The 11964-nt window shown below is 37.6% G+C and overlaps 1 protein-coding gene across 1 annotated transcript in view; it reads right to left on the minus strand.

The window, feature by feature from the left end:
• grik4 (glutamate receptor, ionotropic, kainate 4) overlaps positions 1–9289 on the minus strand; it is a 321677-nt gene extending 312388 nt beyond the window's left edge. Inside the window, exon 1 of the mRNA XM_079610819.1 lies at positions 8759–9289. The gene's annotated coding sequence lies outside the window, so the exon portion shown is untranslated. The remainder of the gene's footprint in view (positions 1–8758) is intronic.
• Positions 9290–11964: the final 2675 nt, after the last annotated feature.

Raw genomic sequence — 11964 nt, forward strand, 5'->3', positions numbered from 1 at the left:
ATCATTGGGACTACCTGCTTGACAGCCTGGTATCAAAATATAAATAATTCAAACTATATAGATGTATCAAAAAAAAAAATGCAATGTAATCTTCAAGGCTTTGAGGGCTCATGGACACACAGGCGGTGAAATCTGAGGGTAGTATGAGGGAACTGATGTCGACAATGTTCATTTTCAGGTCTGGCTAAACTGAAGGAATCAGTGAAACAGAAAATGGAAAAATGAAAGCCAAGCTCCTGCTCCTCTATCATGCAGCCAATATCTAAAAACAACAGCAAGCAATTTCACACCATAATTGGCAAACATTTTGCCAAAATTAGAAACAAGGAAACAATCTTTTGTACAGCTGTTTTTTTCCTGGCTGACCATGTTAGGAAAATATGACTAAAAAAAAAAAAGAAAAGAAAAGAAAAAAGAAAAAGAAATTCACAACAGGATAAGCTTTCATTTAAAAGAAAGCAGTTGAAAAGCAAGGCCCTTTAAATTAGATGTTACTGTACCAACCAAGATTGTTTTGCCTCGAGGTTGTTTTATGTAAAACCTCAGAAGGTCGTTCTAAAAACACATTTCTTTAATTTATCAGTCAATTAGAAGATGTCACGTCCTTTAAGTCACAACAATCCTTTGTGTTCACCCTGACTCTCGGGTAAGTGAGCGCAGAACTGTTTCGTTCAAGCAAAAGCATTAGATGATCATGTACGATACTTCAGTCACTCACCAATTATGAATCTCCTGCTGCTGCAGGGAATCTGCTGATCTTGAAAAGGTCCTTGGACCATTTTCTCAGTGTCGACAGATGCATATTTGATCATTCTGAGATATTAGACTCCTTAAAACTCAACTATGTCTTATAGGATATATGCACGTCACTCGCTCTCATCGCAAGAGTGACATGAAGTGGTGCTGCTGCTGTCATGGCAACGACAAGGCATGAACTTGATGAGATGTGCTATAAAGGTGGTGCACAAAGTTGATCAAAAAAGTGACTTGAATATCCTGCAGGAAAAGCAGCTCATGTGACCTCGAATAGCCTTGAAAGGAAACTGGAGACACATCTGACAGCTGACACTTCCAGGGCAACATGAAAGAGGCATTTTTGGAGGGTGGGTGACATTCAGAATGTGCTCGACAGCCAAAACACTGAAATCAAATGTCTGTAAATAACATCTTGCTAAATTCTAACTCTCAAGTCTACTGTTATGATACTTCATGAGCCAAGGAGTTAACAGTGGCAACTCTGTGCTATATGAAGTGCAAAAGCCTTGCTGCACAATAATAATAAAGCTAAATAAACCACAAAGGATTATATTTTGTGCAAGCCTCAAGGAAAATAACATAGTAGCTGTAATTTTCAGCCATTCACCTGGGCTAAACTGATTTGTGCCAGTAATTATTAACTATGAAATACTGACTGCACTGGGCTGGGCTGCTCTGAAGGAGAGGCTTGGAAAATTCACTTAAACTACTGACCACAGAATCAATACTAGACACAGGGGATAGATATGGATATGTCATGCTCTGTGACATTATATTCTGCTCATTGACTGACATATGGATTCTGAAACAGCCTCTAAGAGCACAGCCAATTCTGTATGATTTTATCATGTCATGATTTTGAATGCTTGCTTTTGTTTTTACAATTATTTTTAATAGTTCACCATTATAGTGTTAGTGAAAGAAATATAATTAGGGCTGTCACAATTCCTAGTTTAAATTTGAGTCCTCCATTTTTTAAAAATCCTTGATTTAGGCCTAACCGACAAAATATCAAAAGTGCCGTATTCCAAGGACGAGAGAATCCATGAACCGCATTATTAGTCTGTTTTAAGACTGTACGATGTAAAAACCATACTATAGCATAGTGCTATTGTGAATTCACAAAGGCTGCAATTCAATTAAATAAATATATGTGGGTTTAAACTTTAATATAATCGTTTTAATTACATACATGCGTGTAGATTATGTGCGTCTTAGAGCGGCTCCGTTCACAGTAAATGCTGCTCCTCAAACTATTATCATGCACATGCATGGAGCGCGTCTCAAACTCCATCTCCTTTTGCTGTGAGTTTGGGTTGCTTATAATATTCATCTGAGAATGCAATGGGCGCCATTTCATCAAACTTGTAAAGATAAATCATTTATAAACCTACACTAATACAGGAGAATACATCAATATGTTTCTAAATATGCAAACTGTTCATCGCTATTTCAAAATTAATGTTCAAACCCTCACTCGGAGTTTACATTTTTTGATGTCCACATATTCTTGTTCAAAAATGTTACTGGCTCCAGCTTTTTTTTTTCGTAAAGAAGTGGCCAAATATTAAAGATTAAGTAAACATTTGAATTTAATGTTGTTTGGCCAATATTAAACAAGGATTTGACCTGCTGTAAAGTGTAAGAACCCCAGGCCATTGGCACCCTCTGCGGGCATTTGTTATAATACATAGCCTAGATTATTGTTTATATTATAATATTTTAGTATACATGTATGTTAAGTAATTTTAAAGGCTTGGGGCTTTGATTAGGTCTATTTGTATTACCAAAAAAACAAAAAATCAAATTACTCGATTAGATGTCAAATAATCGACCGATTACTCAATTTTCAAAATAATCGTTAGTGACAGACAGCCCTAAATATATATATATATATATAAACACACACTGACACTATAATATTTGATAACCATTATACCAACAGGATATTGGTCTGGTATACTGTGCATCCCTATTGAAAATACTCCAGAAATCACAGAAGCATGTTTGTTAGCATCACTACTGTTCTTCAATCAATTATTGTACAAAAAGGTTGTTCATTAGTTAGGAAAATGGAGTGTTGAGTTTGTGAAGGGCTGGTCTCATGGGTGTTGCACAGATTGGCAAATGTCCTGTGAGTGGCCCTCAACACAGAAAGTGCTGAATGATGCCCTTGTCTCAATTCTGTGGAGACCGCTCTCACGAATACAGACAAATCGTCACACCGTGTTGGTTAACCTTCACTACAACAGAGAGTTGTGCTTCTCCATGACCTATCCATCAACTGATCACGCATCCAATGAGATCATGCATCTTACTCTGTTTTCTGTCAGTATACATACAGTATGTGCTACCAGCAGCCAGGCACTCAGGCTCCAAACTTGTGCGGGCCTTTGTGTGCCCTTTTAATCGCGTTTGTTCAGTTGCTGTGCACATTCTGTCTATAGGGACGGGCTTTTCATGAAAACAAATGCAAATCAGCAGTACCAGTCCAAAAAGCATTCGCTTTCAACCACCTTTAGCCATAATTACATGCTTGTGATATCACTGAACTACAGCAGACCCACTCCCAATGCCAAAACATAAATGTACATTAGCAGCACCAAACAGAATTGCAAAAATAATAACTTTCAAAACAGGTTTGCTAAACCTGGCTTTCCACTGTTCAGACAAACATATAGTCCTGACCCAAACGTATGCCACAAATACAGACGGACAGGAAAACAAGTTTAAAAAAGTATTTTATGCTGATTATCTTTTTTTTTTTTATACCAGTCTGTTGGGGGGGAAAAACACAAACAAGCAATTCTGCAACAAGACGATAAAAGAAGCCTTCTGGAAAGCCATCCAAGCATGCTCATGCCTGCAGCAGACTTTACTTTGCAGACTTTATTACATGCAACATAAATATTCCAGTAAATAATAAATGAGATAAAGTGAATGTCTTTGTTCCTCTGATATACAGCAGAACACTTCTACACACTAAACATTTCAGATTTTGCCAGATATCAAGTATTATTTAGTGTTATATTACCATATATATTAATACAATTTTGTTTGTTTGAGCATGTTAATATAAAATGACATAGCCATTACACTTACAGCTCATATACTTTGGGCTCGGTTTGTAAAGAGAGAAATCAAAAGTAGCACTATTGCATGCACTCCATCAAAATAATGACATAATTATTATGCATCTAACATGCATAATAATTTTAAAATAATTATAAAATAATGTTTCAAGTAGGTTTAGACAAATAACCTTTCCGCATTTTTTTCTAAGCAATCAAATTTGTCTAATTTTCACACATTTTTTAATTGCGTTCAACAGCTGAATTTCTGCTGAAAAACTACATTACCCATGATTCCGAAAATAATTTGGCCAATCAGGGAATCAAAATTTAAGTTAAAGCTAAGTGTGCCGAAATAATAGTTAGCCATAGTTTTATATTTAACCATCACTTTTATTTTGATTATGTCATTCACAATGCCTCATGGGATTGAAGTTCTTTCCCTCGTTAAAGCCATTGCGGACACAGTCTTTCTTGTCTTCTAAATACTTTTTCTCATCAAATTAAAGTTTGTCCTGCTGCGATTCACCTCGTAGTTGTTTTTATTAGTTCATGGCTAATAACTATTTAACAAAAAAACAAAAGCTGCCACATCATCAAGCTCTGTTAAAGGATGTCTTAATTTAAAGATCATTTAAGGGCTGCCTTTTAAAGATGCATCAAGTCCTCCAATCACCCACAATCCCTTACACACATTTGACATTTCAATTCACAAAAAAGAATTAGCAGAACACTGAGCTTGTCCAATTTCACTACATAGTGCAAGACAAAAATGTATTATTTTGGATACAAAGCCGGCATTACGTTTTCTTTTGTTTTGCTATAAATTAATTACATAATGTTAAACTATCCCCAATGTAAACCAATGGGAGACCACAGATGGGTGGCATTACCCGTAATGCATTAATAGAAATGCTGTTAATATGAAGATCTTTAAAGTTTTTTTTCTTTTCTTTTTTTCTTCAAATTATAACGTTTTTGAAACTATGAAACTTTATGACGTAGCCACGCGAAATACTAGAACTAGACCATCTCATTGTAGCGTTGAATGCTGAGAAGGACTCTACCCAACAAGCCTCCGAAGAAATGGACTAGGAAGGACACAGCCTTCCATTTGTTAAGCCCCCCCTATGGGAAATATACTATTCCCAACGAACAAGCATTTGCTATTTACAGAGCCTGCTGTCACTCACCAACCAGACAAACAACGATTGCTTTTAACAGTAACACATTGCAACGTGAAGACATGATGTGACCCAAAGCAGGCCGACGCTGAATGTATCCTTGATGTGTTGTATGACACATCAAGGATGTTAAGAGGCTAAAAGCAGGTTTAAAACTTGCCCCATTGAGGTCAACAGGGTGCAAATTTGAAAAAGAGGATATAACACGGTGTAGGCAACACTGATTTTTGTAGTTGTTCTCTGTATTGACAGCACTCCAAATTTACAAAAAAATGAGCTCAATGGTAAAATTGACCGGAGTTCTCCTTTAATGCCTGGTTCAGATTACACGATTTTTTTGTCTGTTACGATAGTCACTGTGTCAGATTACACGATTTTGACGTCGAAAATCTTGTCTTGGACAAGAAACATGTCAGACTACACGTTGCTTTCTGACCAGTCATCGCGTGCCGTCTCACACGCAGACATTCACTCGCACATACCGGTATACTATAGTAGGCTATATGTCATATACACACGCACTCACTCACACGTGTATACACACACACACACACACACACACACTAGGGTGAGGGACAGTCCCGAAGTTTGAAGCTTTGTCCCGCAAGTCATAAGCAGTGTCCCGCACTTTAATTTTGTCTGCGTCATTTTATTTTATCGTCCTTTTAAATGACAATTCTACAATAAAAATGTTAATAAGAAAACACTGAACATGCGCAGCTGTTATTATTAAAACAAACACTGAGAAAAAAAAAATCTGCAACAGAAAATGGATCTATCCGGAGCTCCCGAGAAGAAAAAATATACATGGTTAAAACCAGTTACCGTTACAGGTGACCCTAAAAAAGGAGATTGCTGTGTAGCCACCGAAGTTTCACCATCACGCATGGAAAAGACACACAAATATAGGCTACTGAATCCGGTACTATATAGTATAAGGCCTACTATAGTATATGTGCGAGTGAATGTCTGCGTGTGAGACGGCATGCGATGACTGGTCAGAAAGCAACGTGTAACTTAGTCTGACATGTTTCTTGTCCACGACACGACAAGATTTTCGAAGTCAAAATCGTGTAATCTGACACAGTGACTATCGTAACAGACAAAAAAATCGTGTAATCTGAACCAGGCATAAGTTACCTGTTAATCAATCTATCAAGTCGATCCATCCCTGTTTATTAAACATGTGCTTTCAGCTAGCAATGATAGTGGAGTAACGTTACTTACTAACGTCATTAACCATCACATTAACATTACTTATTAACGTTAACGTTACTTTCTGATATTTTTTAATATTTGGCCATGTTTCACTTCAACCAGCAGATTCCCACAAATTGTCTTCATAATCACCACAGAAAATGCAAAAGGGTAGATTCCGTATGGGCGTCACTTACCTGATGGGTGAAACGCTGTTTTTATCAAAGAAATTGTGCACTTATCTCGACTTCATTCCGACGATGAACATGGTGAAGGTGTCTGCTGATGAATATAGAGATTTACTTTCAGACCTGTTACTATCCGCACCAATAAAACGTGAGAAGCATGCGATTACAGTGGAGTTGTTTTGGTTCATAAATCTTTTCGGTAAACGAATTGTTTTCTGACTCATATCGATCTAAAGACGCATTTACCGCGTTCCCTGGCACAAGCCAATAACATTTTAGCACAGGCCATGAAAGAACATTTCATTGGTTGCAGCTACCGAACACAGACACGCCCCTTCAATGTTGAAACGGGACTGAACCAAGGCACCAAATGAGATGTGTCGTTAGTTCAGTTCTGCAAATAAATAAATCTCGTTCAAAGTAAGATGAGACAGATGGTGGGAGAATTATTAAATGCTTAAACATGACCACCATACAGAATATATATATATATATATATATTTTATTTTTTTTATTTTTTTATTTTTATGCATGTAGGCTACATTTTACACTATATTTGTATTATATGCATCAAATTACAAAAATCTAGTTAGAGCTGCTGTTTACGGCTATGGGAGTGAAGGTATCTAATTTTTTCCTCTTTTTGAAAGTCGGGAAAACTAGAGATTTTTTCATTGTTTTTTGCTATTTGCGCAATGGGAACACAAAAAAATAAATATGTATTCTCTCATTCACCGCTAAAAAGATTTACCCAACTATGAAGACTTCTGCTTCTGATAAACTTGTAAATGTGACAAGAGTCAAATGTTGTTATTTCTATAGCTTTTATCAACAGCTTGATAATTGTTGTACTAAACAGTGGAGACCACCAGAGATGATAATGAAATGTCTCATAGCCTATGTATTGTTTCTGGTATTTGTATAGGAGACTTTTAAACTCTTTCTGGGGTATAGGCCTACTCTTGTTAGATTTGTAGAGACTCAGAGGTTTGTGAAACGGTTGAGTGAACGACTCCATGATTCATTAAAACACAAAAGACCATGGAGTAAAAAACACTCACCTGTTGCCACCTAATGGCCTAACAATGTAACCGTCAGAAAGGCCACCCGAGCTTATGAGTGAAAGAATCTTTTAGGGCCACAAATTAAAAAGTGTCCAGTCACTGAGATTAATAAAAATTCCCATCAATAGAGAGCAGTTCAATTTAAAGTTGTATTGCATTAAGTAAAGGAGGAAATATCCATATAAAGAAGCGTTGTGTTGACATACAATCCTACAATATTCACACACTATATTATCATGCAGTCGCGAACATTAGGGCTTTAAATAAGAATTTGATCACTTTTGTAAAACGTTGCTGTTTTGTAAGCTCACACATTGAGAGCAAATAATAACTGTGAAACCGACTTTTTTTTACAGCACAGACTCGCTTGCCATTATCCACCAGGGGGTGCAAAAATGACACCCATTCCACCCTCTCATCTTCAACCAAAAGCCCTCAAACACAACCTGACGAAGCTCTCAAATACATTAGGTTATTTCAGTAGGTTACTATCAAGGAGGATTTCAAGTCGTTCAGAAAATCAATGTCATTCTGTGTAAGAGCTGAACTAGATGCTGCAAAGTTTAAGGGCACACATGTTGCACACACCTTTGCATTGTAACGTGTGACTTGAGCACACATATAATATAAAACAAACTGTTACCGAACCACTTTAACCGTTGTAGATATATAACCGAGGTTAATGTCACCTTAATAGATTAAGATTTATGACTTTGAATGTCCTGTTTGGAGCCACTATAGTCGAGCACTACAATTAGGCTAAGTTTCTTACGTCACAGGCGTGTTCTTCATTCTGTATGTCATTCTCTTCAATGGTGATTTTTTTAATAAATCTGGATGCATATGCAACAGCACACCAGAATTTGTCATTGTAACTCACCCGTGCTTAAACAAGCACCACTTATGTAATAAATTATTTCAAAGAATGGTCTAATTGTCATGCAAATCATGCCGTGTTCGTTGACTATCAATTGTTGATGTGACTAATACAGAACATTGGGGGGATGTGCTAATTTACTTTAAAATTCATTTGAGACATAAAGCTCCAAAATGTTTCAAATTGTAGGCTACATGATATTCAACTTGAGCGGATTTATAGTCGATTAGGCATGCTGCTTCAGGAGGCTATCTATGATTCTGCCGTGTGTCCACATAATTAAAATGATGACCCAAACAAAGCATTAAAGTCTCACGATCTACAGCAATTTCCCATGCAATTCAATCCATCACATGTTGAATAAACTAAATGCAGAATAGACCGTAACTGCATGAAGCAATGGTGCGAATAATCGTCTTACCTGTTTTAAAGATCGCCGTTGTTATGCCTCCTATAACAATATCAATGGTGTTTATTCATCTGTTGGTGTTTTATTTGGCTTGATGTGAGCTTCACTGATCAGCTGTTGTTTTATAAGCACTGCGCGCGTGCCCTATCAATTCCCGCCGTTCCCTAGTGCCCGGTGCAACGCTGTTGAACACGATTAAAGAAAAAATAAAACCTTAGCGAGCGGTACGCCGTCAAAAACTACTTTCGAAGGCCACTTCATCTTAATTCTTTCTCCGTATATCCGTATGATGTGAGCGATGCGGGGCAAACGCACGCTGTCAAGGAAAGAAGGGGAAAATCCGCATCCCAGTGAGAAATAAATGAATCCTCTCTCATGTCAAAATAAGTCAAACATCGGTTGGCGGTCTTCCTTTGCTCTGTTTCTTTCACTTTCCTTCTTCCTCTTTCCAGGGATGAGTACCTTTAAATAGCGGTTTTAAACGCGTGTGATAAGAGCCCGATAGCTCTGTTCTCTTCTCTCTTCTGCTTCAGGACCTGCACTGAGACAGCGCGCACTCCTTCACGCTCTCTTCTCCACACACACGATCTCCCACACTGCTCAAAGCATCTCTGACTTTGTGGGATTTCGTTACCAATGATTATACTGGCAAATATACGGATGGGATTAGAAAATAATTTAACGATTTTGCTTATGATTAAAACATTTTTTAAAGTAGCCTATTTGTTGGGCCAAATATTTGCAACGATTCTTTGGAAATATAAGGAAAATTCTTACTGTTGTTTCCTGCCCTCAGAAGTCTGTTATAAATAGTGATAAATTATATTTCAACAAATAGGCTAAACTCCTTTCAGAGTTTAGCCTATTTGCGTGTTTCCGTGTTACAGACTTTGGAAACTTTTTAGACGCGTCATAATCCAATAATTTGTTTGACTAAAATGACTAAACCAACATAAATGGTCAGTCAAATTTAATTCATTCATTAATTTAGCCATTATAAAATAGTCTAGACTACTGATTAAAACCATGGACTATAATTAAAGGGATAGGTCACCCAAAAAATGAAAATGTTGTCATAATTTAGCTCCAAACCTGTATGAGTTTCTTTCTTCTGTTGAACCAGACAGTTACGGTAGCCATTGACTTCCAATTTTTTTCCCTATGGAAGTCAATGGCTACCGTTAACTGTCTGGTTACCAACATTCTTCAAAATATCTTATTTTGTGTTCAACAGAAGAAAGAAACTCATACAGGTTTGGAACAACTAGAGGGTGAGTAAATAATGACAACATTTTCATTTTTGGGTGAACTATCCCTTTAACAAAATAGAATGTGTGTGCTGCCCTGGCCGCAAACTACAAGTCAACACTCCCACTAAACATCAGACGTCTATTGGACAGGCAGATCATGTCTATATTGCGTCAGTCGGTCCAAGACCAATTTTTGACCTTTATGCAACGTGCAATCTAGGTCTGCTATTTGGACATCTAACCATGACCCCACCTGGACGTCAATATAATGTTCAACATTTGAACGCCGGAATAGGTAATTTTCTGGATGTTATGTGGACGTCTAAGACAGGTGCAGGAAATTGACATGATCTAGGTTTGCAAAGTTACCTCCAAATGAGGTATTTTCTACGTCATGTTTGGAAGTCAGATTTTGGTTCCCTGAAGGTGCAGACTGTGATGCCATGTAGACGTCTGAGACAGGTGCAGGAAATTGACATGATCTAGCCCACTAAACATAGACGTGCAGATCATGTCTATATTCGTCCGTCCGTCGGTCCATGACCAATTCTGGACATCTATTCAACGTCCAAACTAGGTCCACAATTTGGACGTCAAACCATGACCCAGCTTGGACGTCATATTGACATTCAACATTTGACCTTTGAAATGGGTAATTTTTTGGACGTTATTTGGACGTCTATGACAGGTGCAGGAAATTTACAAGATTAATATATAATATTTTTTTATTTACAAATATCAACATTGTTGTTATCAACATGATTAATACATATGAATACATATTATTAATAATTGTTTAAGATAGTTTTCCAAAAACTCCATTTGATTGTCTCAGCAGCAGGTGATAACTGGAGACTCAGTTTGTTATAGTTTTCCTGTAGCTCAAACAGTAGAGCATTGGTGCTTGCAACGCAATATCATGGATTTGATTCCCAGGGAAAGCAAGGACTGATAGGAATATAAATGTGTAATGCAATTTAAGTCACTTTGGATAAAAAGCATCTGCCAAATGCGTAAATGAAAATACAATGGTACAGAAAACACGTTCTCCACCCTTTTGAAACATGGGACTACAGTTTTAGAAGTTGTATAAAACCAACGTAAAATTTGTCTAAATTTGATGTTGAAAAGACGTCCACAAACGACCACATTTGGACTATAAATAACCCTTACACAGACGTCCCACGGATGTCAACATTAGACGTGCGGTAGATGTCGAAAAAATACGTTGTCTGGCGTCACAGTCTGCACCCTCCTGATACAGACATAGGACGGACAAGCACACCGTTGAAACTACGTCATCTAGAGGTAACTTTGCGCAGGGGGCTGGTTCAAGTCTCGCAAACCCATAACAGTAAGAAAAGAAAAGTGGACCATTTCAAGTCAGGCATGGCTTTTAACAAGTTAACAAGGCTTCATAAATTCAGTGACCGCTCTGATAGATTCAAGCACCTTTTGATTCGATAAAAGGATCTTAGGCTATCTTGTTGGGCTTTGCTGCGTTGGGTAGATTCTGAGTCACTAAAAATAACTGGCTCAAAAGAGTGGGGAAATGGTCAACACAGGTAGTGATGTAGATTTTTTTTCATTCACTTAGAAGAACCGGATAATAAGAGTCATTCGCTCTCGAAATATCGCGCTGTGCTATTGATTCACTAAAAGAACCGATTCATATGACCTACACTAATTGCGCTATGTTTCGCTGTGAATTCTTTGTAGCGGTTTTGCGGCGTCGACAACGGAACCGAACGTCATGTAGTCTACATCATTAGGTTCGTGTCTTTTTTAAAGGAATTTCCAGCGATGGTGCCAGCAACAAAGCAGCCTCCTCGATAGCCTATCTTTCTTGCTTCATCATGTTGCATGAGCAAAGCATCCCCCGTATTTCTCATCAGGTGTAGCCTACATAACGTGCTCTGATCAACTGCATTAGACATAACTCTGTTTGGTGGCAATGAGTAATTCATG

Source organism: Phoxinus phoxinus (assembly GCF_949152265.1).
Source record: "Phoxinus phoxinus genome assembly, chromosome: 4".
In the NCBI taxonomy this organism is placed as follows: Eukaryota; Metazoa; Chordata; class Actinopteri; order Cypriniformes; family Leuciscidae; genus Phoxinus; species Phoxinus phoxinus.